This window comes from Lissotriton helveticus (assembly GCF_964261635.1).
Source record: "Lissotriton helveticus chromosome 1_1 unlocalized genomic scaffold, aLisHel1.1 SUPER_1_unloc_38, whole genome shotgun sequence".
Classification (NCBI taxonomy): Eukaryota; Metazoa; Chordata; class Amphibia; order Caudata; family Salamandridae; genus Lissotriton; species Lissotriton helveticus.
In genome coordinates this window covers 1,877,207-1,884,748 of record NW_027611679.1, presented here as the reverse complement: position 1 = coordinate 1,884,748, position 7,542 = coordinate 1,877,207, and the positions used below count along the sequence as shown (strand labels likewise).

Genomic DNA, 7,542 nt, shown 5'->3' with positions numbered 1-7,542 from the left:
TCTCTAGCAGCTGTCATTGAACCAGTTATTGCACAAAATGACCAAACACCAAAATCAAGTAGAAATATTCTCCAGTCTGTGCTTGTTAAACTTATTTATCTGTGTTGTGTTTATAGATTTTACCACTAATCTCTGTAGTTAGCTAAAAATTCTTCCAACAACACTTCCAAATCCACTACAATGGTATGGTTTCTCAACTGTTTGTGTCTGTGTGGTGCACTTGAATGACATTTCCCCTAAGTGGATTCGCTGGAGATTTCTTAATGTTGTAGGGGCACTAAAACTACTTCCTCATTCACTGCACTGGTAGGGTTTTCACCAGTGTGTGTATGCTGATGGTTTCTTAATGCTGAGTAACTACTAAAACTACTTCCACAATCACTGCAGAGGTAGGGGTTTATCACCTGTGTGTGTTCGTTGATGTCCTTGTATTTCTGATATTTGACTACAGCCCTTAACACAATCACTGCACTTGAACGTTTTTTCCTCCGTGTGTGTTCGCTGATTATGCCTTAATTTAGAGGAACAACTAAAACTATTTCCACATTCATTGCAATCAGATTGTTTTTTCCCTTCTTGTGTTCGCTGAGGTCTCTGCAGAATTTGATAACAGACTAATGCTCTTCATACATTCACGACACTGTAATGGCTTTTCCCCTGTCTGTGTTCGCTGATGACTTCTGAGATTTGAGGAATCACTAACACTACTTCCACATTCATTGCAATGGTATGGTTTTTCCCCAGTGTGTGCTCGAATATGTTTTTGTAGCTCTGATGACCCACTACAGATCTTTACACATTCACTGCACTGGAATGGCTTTTCCCCTGTGTATGTTCACTGATGACTCGTGAGATTTGAGGAATCACTAAAACTACTTCCACAATCATTGCAATAGTATGGTTTTTCCCCAGTGTGTGTTCATTTATGTTTTTGTAGGCCAATAACCTACTGAAGCTCTTTACACATTCACTACAATGGTATGGTTTTTCCCCAGTGTGTGTTTGCTGATGTCTTTGGAGGTGTGATAACCGACTGAAGCTCTTCACACATTTACGGCTCTGTAATGACTTTTCCCCTCTGTGTGTTCGCTGATGAATCCTGAGAGTTGACGAATCACTAAAACTACGTCCACATTCACTGCAATGGTATGGTTTTTCCCCTGCATGTGTTCGCTGATGTCTTTGTAGGTGTGATAACCGACAGAAGCTCTTCACACATTCAGTGCAATGGTATGGTTTTTCCCCCGTGTGTTCGCTGATGAACTTGAAGAATTGATAACTGACTGAATCTCTTCAGACATTCATTGCAATGGTATGGTTTTTCCCCAGTGTGTATTCGCTGATGTCTTTGGAGTTGTGATAACCGACAAAAGCTCTTTACACATTCACTACAATGGTATGGTTTTTCCCCAGTATGTGTTCGCTGATGTCTTTGGAGATTTGATAACACACTAAAGCCCTTCACACATTCATTGCAATGGTATGGTTTTTCCCCAGTGTGTGTTCGCTGATGTCTTTGGAGTTGTGATAAATGACTGAAGCGCTTCACACATTCAGTGCAATGGTGCAGTTTTTCCACAGTGTGTGTTTGCTGATGTCTTTGGAGGTGTGATAACCGACTGAAGCTCTTCACACATTTACGGCTCTGTAATGACTTTTCCCCTCTGTGTGTTCGCTGATGAATCCTGAGAGTTGACGAATCACTAAAACTACTTCCACATTCACTGCAATGGTATGGTTTTTCCCCTGTATGTGTTCGCTGATGTCTTTGTAGGTGTGATAACCGACAGAAGCTCTTCACACATTCAGTGCAATGGTATGGTTTTTCCCCAGTATGTGTTCGCTGATGTCTTTGGAGTTGTGATAAATGACCGAAGCTGTTCACACATTCAGTGCAATGGTACGGTTTTTCCCCAGTGTGTCTTTGCTGATGGCTTTGGAGGTGTGATAACCGACTGAAGCTCTTCACACATTCACTACAATGATATGGCTTTTCTCCTGTGTGTGTTTGTTGATGTCTTTGAAGAATTGATAACTGACTGAATGCCTTCACACATTCACTGCAATGGTATGGTTTTTCCCCTGTGTGTGTTCGCTGATGAACTTGGAGTTGTGATAACTGACTGAAGCTCTTCACACATTCACTACAATGATATGGCTTTGCTCCTGTGTGTGTTTGTTGATGTCTTTTAAGATGTGATAACTGACTGAATGCCTTCACACATTCAGTGCAATGGTACGGTTTTTCCCCCATGTGTGTTCGCTGGTGATCTTTTAGGAGTGCTAACTGACTAAAGCTCTTCACACATTCATTGCAATTGCACGTTGTTTTTCCGGTGTGTGGTTGCTGATGGCTCTTTAGTAGTGATGATAAACTAAAGCTCTTGCTGCTTGTGTATGTTTTTTTTTTCTTGGTTAGTGTCTCTGGGTCGGGTTTATATTTGTCTACATCCCATGACTGTGTTTCCTGAGGAGATAGCATGGTTGATAAAGCACTTATGTTATTCTCACATTCCCTGTATGTATGTGGTATTTTGGATGGTTGATTTTAGATTTCTCAATGAAATACAAGACTCACCAACTACATATATTATAATTGTGGCAAGTAAAGCTTCTTTATAGGTGGTTATGTCTTTAGATTGCGGATTGGTTGTGCATGTTTATGAGTGAAGATCAGTCTTCCCTCTGGTCGAAGCAAATTGGGACAGCCTGTTGTAGATCAGAGACCCTCTCGTTCCTTTACCCTTCAGTTGTCTGGCTCCACTCCCTTGTGCTTTTCTCTTTTTCCTGTGGTTTGGCCAGAAAGAGTTTACAATACACCTAGCGTGCTGAATGGTGGTCTGCCATCATTACAGGAAGCAGAGCAATGCTGTATCTACCTCATACCAAACACATTATCAAAGCTGGTGGTGGAGGCCTGTTAATACAGGATGTGGTTTGTCAATGTTGTTGCCTTAACTTTCTAGAGGTCATTTCTTAGTCCTGTTGCGTGGAGATGCACAGCTCAGACTCTTACATCCACAGCGTTGCTCTTGACTGCCTCTTCCAGGATCTATCAGTTTATGTTCATGTTCCTCAGTCTTTATGCAGATCTTTTCCTAAATATTGGAGCTCTTTTTTTTCTGACCACTTTTTTTCAGATTTGCACCATTACTGTCATTATTCACGATCATTTGTGCATTCAAGGCTGGTTTCCTATTGGATGTAAAGAGATTTAAAATCACTACATGGAAATGTAAGAGAATGTGAATACACAATATTTTACTAGTTGTTAAAGACATCTCGTCATGACCATTTATGAAAGTTACCAAGAGATATTTCACCATACACAGATTTTTAACTAAATGCTCTATTGAACATGTCTCATTTTACTTAATTCATCAAAGGAGGTGATTTTCCGGTGTTCACACAGTAACTTAGTACAGAAAGAGCACATATGGAGTGCCCACTTGCTAAAGGTACAGCTTTACGAAGACGCACATGGCTAAGATTTCATTTAAAGAAGAAGGGATTGTGTAACAAGAGATGGATCAGAATGTACTGCTGTCACTTCAGTTTCAGGAATTGCATAACAGCAGTAACCCTTTCAAGACTACATGACAAAGAAAACTCTTCAGGAAGTATATAATAAATGTAATGCTTCAGGAAGTATATAATAAAGGTAACGCTCTAGGAAGTATATAATAAAGGTAACGCTCTAGGAAGTAAATAATAAAAGTAACGCTCCTGGAAGTATATAATAAATGTAACGCTCCAGGAAGTATATAATAATGGTAACGCTCCATGAAGTACATAATAAAGGTAACACTCCAGGAAGTATATAATAAATGTAACACTCCATGAAGTATATAATAATGGTAACGCTCCAGGAAGTATATAATAAAGGTAATGCTTCAGGAAGTATATAAGAAAGGTAACGCTTCAGGAAGTATATAACAAATGTAGCTCCATTCACACTTTTCTTGACAGTACTTTCCAGTTCACACTGGAGCAGCTTAAGTTCCAACTCCTGTCTTTACTTTTCTGTTTGTTAAGTTATCTTTGCCAGATTCCTAGGGATGTTTCAAGCATTTGTTGGAAGATTGCAGCATTTATTATAGAGATTCCATCACAACCAGTAATATACCTGTGATATCTCTGCTGTCAATACGTGTCTGCTTTTTTGTCTTTTTCTACCTTACTATGGTATCTGACTTAATGTCTTCCGTTTGATGCCAGTATGCTTCTCAGTCGGTGGATGGAGCATTGGCAGAGTGGGACAAGATGTCCATTGCTTTCAGGTGAGTGCAGCATTTACACCGTTGGGAATTTCTTAAAATCAGCTTTACCTTACTCCCTGTTCATCACCTTCCATACTCCCTTACGTCTGGGTACTCTCTCAGCAGGGTTCATTGACAGCTAAAGCAGCGGAGTGACTCGATGAACTCAGCAGACATCAGGTAATGATCTGATAGACAAACGCCATGGTTGGCAGTAGAAGGATCAAAAGAGTCTTTAGAGAAGCTTGCCCAGGACATAAAAACGGAGGAAGTGCACAGGTAGATACTTATGAGGTATAAACAGAAGAGGCGCACATGTAGGTACATGTTCCATTTCGCGTCTGGTACAGGCTTTTATTGGGCTGGGAACTGTTGTGCAATGTATTCTAATACTGCGGCTGATAAAGGCACTGGCTGCAAGGGTGTTACCACTTTGACCCTTTACAAGAGGGGAGCAGAGCCTTTGAAAGCACAATACCTGAAGGCTTCCTGCTCTGAGGGGAAGATGAGGGTCCAGGTGTCAGATAATATCATCAAGGGACATAAAAGGATCCTAAGAAACACAGCGGCAGAGAGGCGAAATCGTCAGCCCAGATGGAGAAGAGCTGGGTCCTCCACTGTTTCCGGAACAGTATGTGATATTGAATCTTTCTAAGGTTAGGAGGCATAGAATTCGATTCGTTCGGAGCTAAGACATGGAAGGAGAAACCTCCCGTCTGGCTCTGCTGTGATGAGGGATGTGGGACAGGTTTAGATTGGTGGAGCGTAGTGTGCTGGAGGGCATGTAAAATTGCATCCAGGCAGCAAGGCTGGGTACTCCTTGGATCTCTGTTTTTTTAGTTAAGTTTTAAAAAGTTTGGTCAACACTGATACACAGTTTTTTGTTTTACAAAAGCCAGTCGACTCTGCCGAGAGGGAAATAATTAGCTGAGTGTCATCAGCATACGACACTAGTGAGATATTCCAAAATATTTCACTACCTCTGCCAGAGGTCTGATGTGAATATTAACAAGCATTTACAATGCAATGGTTTCGCCTTTGGAAAAGTTAGAGCTATTGGCATTGTAAATGACAAAATTTGTATTTATGTGTTGGTTTTGAAAACAGATAAATAAATGGATGACTCAAAACTCAAATCAAGGTCATCTCATCCAAAATCATTTGATAATGGCCAGAAGAACGCAATGAATTGGGTCTGATGTAAAAACAACCAATAATGACATTGCCTGATCTGCGAAAGAATTCAGCAGCCTTTGATGAGGAAGTTGAGGGTGCCATTAGCTCTTGTACTATGACTTTGCCTGATATTGATTTGTTTTTTGGACTAATATTACCGCCTGATATGTGGAGAACTGTGCGTAAAATTGATGATCGTGCGAGATTTGGAGCATTGTGAAAAGATTTAGAGCAGTTAGATAAAGATAGAGAACCTGTAAAGAAACCGTGGCAGTTAATTTTAAATCTTCCGGCAGCTATATTAGTTAAGTTAAAGACGAACATTCCCCCTAAAAAGATAGATTGGACAGTGTTAGCGTCTTGCAAGCAAAAGGTAGATGAATCAGTTTCTGACTTCTTCACACGCTTTGAAGAAGCATTCCTCGATTTTAGTGGCCAGTCATTGACAGATGACACGGGTAGGCATCTGTTTGTCGATAAATATGTCGCAAACCTTTTGCCAGGAATAGCTAGTCGCCTGAAGGCCAGTGAGAGTTCATGGACTACTTCTTCTCCGGTTTCTCTTCTAACTATGGCTCAGTATTATGAACATATAGAGTCAAAAATTGAGCCACTGCACTCCCTCCCTTTGTAAATTACTTTAGTTTTTCAGTTCATGTAATGAAGTGCGTGCGAACAGAAACCGTGAAACACCTCATCACGGTTCAGTTAGAAACAAATCCAATGGGGTACATTATTCCTGCACTCGACTGTCGTACTGCGGTAGAGGAAATCTTTCCTTTGTAAAACTCTTCATGATTACGTCATTTTTATCAATTCATCAATATTAATCCAACATTTTAACTCGTGCATCTTCCTTAATTACGCCACTACGGAGACAGCATGTTTGTATTTTGAATTCTGTATTCATCATTTTCAAACAACAAGCGTTGCCAATCCAGGCTTTAACGGAGGCATGTGAGGACAAACATGTTTCAAAAGTGGTTTTATGAAATCAACGTGCTCCCAATGCATTTCGAATTCTATAAATTCTTCGTCAGGAGTTTAACTGAAAATAAGATAAAGACACAATTATACTGGCTGCTTGACCATTATTAGTTTACTCAAACTGATTACTCTAACTATACCCTCCATTAAACAGAAAAACAACTTATGTTTGCACTAGCCCAAGATTCTCCCTCTGTTCTCGAACCCTACCATCTCCCAAATTGTCATTCACCATGAATCACAACTCCCTCCCAGCTGCACAGGTCCCACTAAGCTACAGAACACACTTCACACAATTTACCTTCTCTACGCCACTGCAAGCAGCATAACTTCACTTCCCTTCCACATAACAAGTGCTCTTAGTGATTTTCCCTCGCGCTTGTGCCGTTTTTAAAGAGAGAAATCTCCCACCTGTGAGCAATCCAGCTATACTCCGCTCCACCCCTCCTTTTTGTGTATCATCCCAATAAACTTCATCTCCCATGGTGTTCCACATCACAGTCAAAGAAAAACATACTCCCTCCGAATTAAATCCATCCCTTTGAAGCCTCCAGCAAAATGTGAAAGCTTATGTCAAAAATAACGAGTTAAAATGTTGGATTAATATTGATGAATTGATAAAAATGACGTAATCATGAAGAGTTTTACAAAGGAAAGATTTCCTCTACCGCAGTGCGACAGTCGAGTGTAGGAATAATGTACCCCATTGGATTTGTTTCAGTGTTATGAACGACAAGAATTAGAAGCTAAAAGTAATGAGGATAAAAAGACTAAAGAATTGAAAACAAAGGTTATGTTGGCCCAAGCTTATGGCCCGCCTTCTAGAGGTAATGATAGAGGTGGACTTGGATCTTATGGTTCGTCCTTTCCTTCCTATACTTGTTTGAATTTGTCTGTTGATCAGTGTTCGTACTGCAAGAAATTTGGACATTGGCTTTCTGATTGTCCAGTACTTCGTGCTCAGCAGTGTCCAGTCAGTCGGGGACAAATGAGAAATCGTTCAGGATAATCAGGGCCTAGAGGAAGCACAAATTATCGTGCTAAGTTTGATGCTAATGCACGTGGACAGGATGGGCTTAACACTTTTGATAGACGGAACCAATATCAAATGTCCGACTAT

The 7,542-nt window shown here is 40.4% G+C and overlaps 1 pseudogene; it reads right to left on the bottom strand.

Annotated features, from left to right (window-relative positions):
- Positions 1 to 329: 329 nt before the first annotated feature.
- Positions 330 to 2,482, bottom strand: LOC144805996 (uncharacterized; annotated as a pseudogene).
- Positions 2,483 to 7,542: the final 5,060 nt, after the last annotated feature.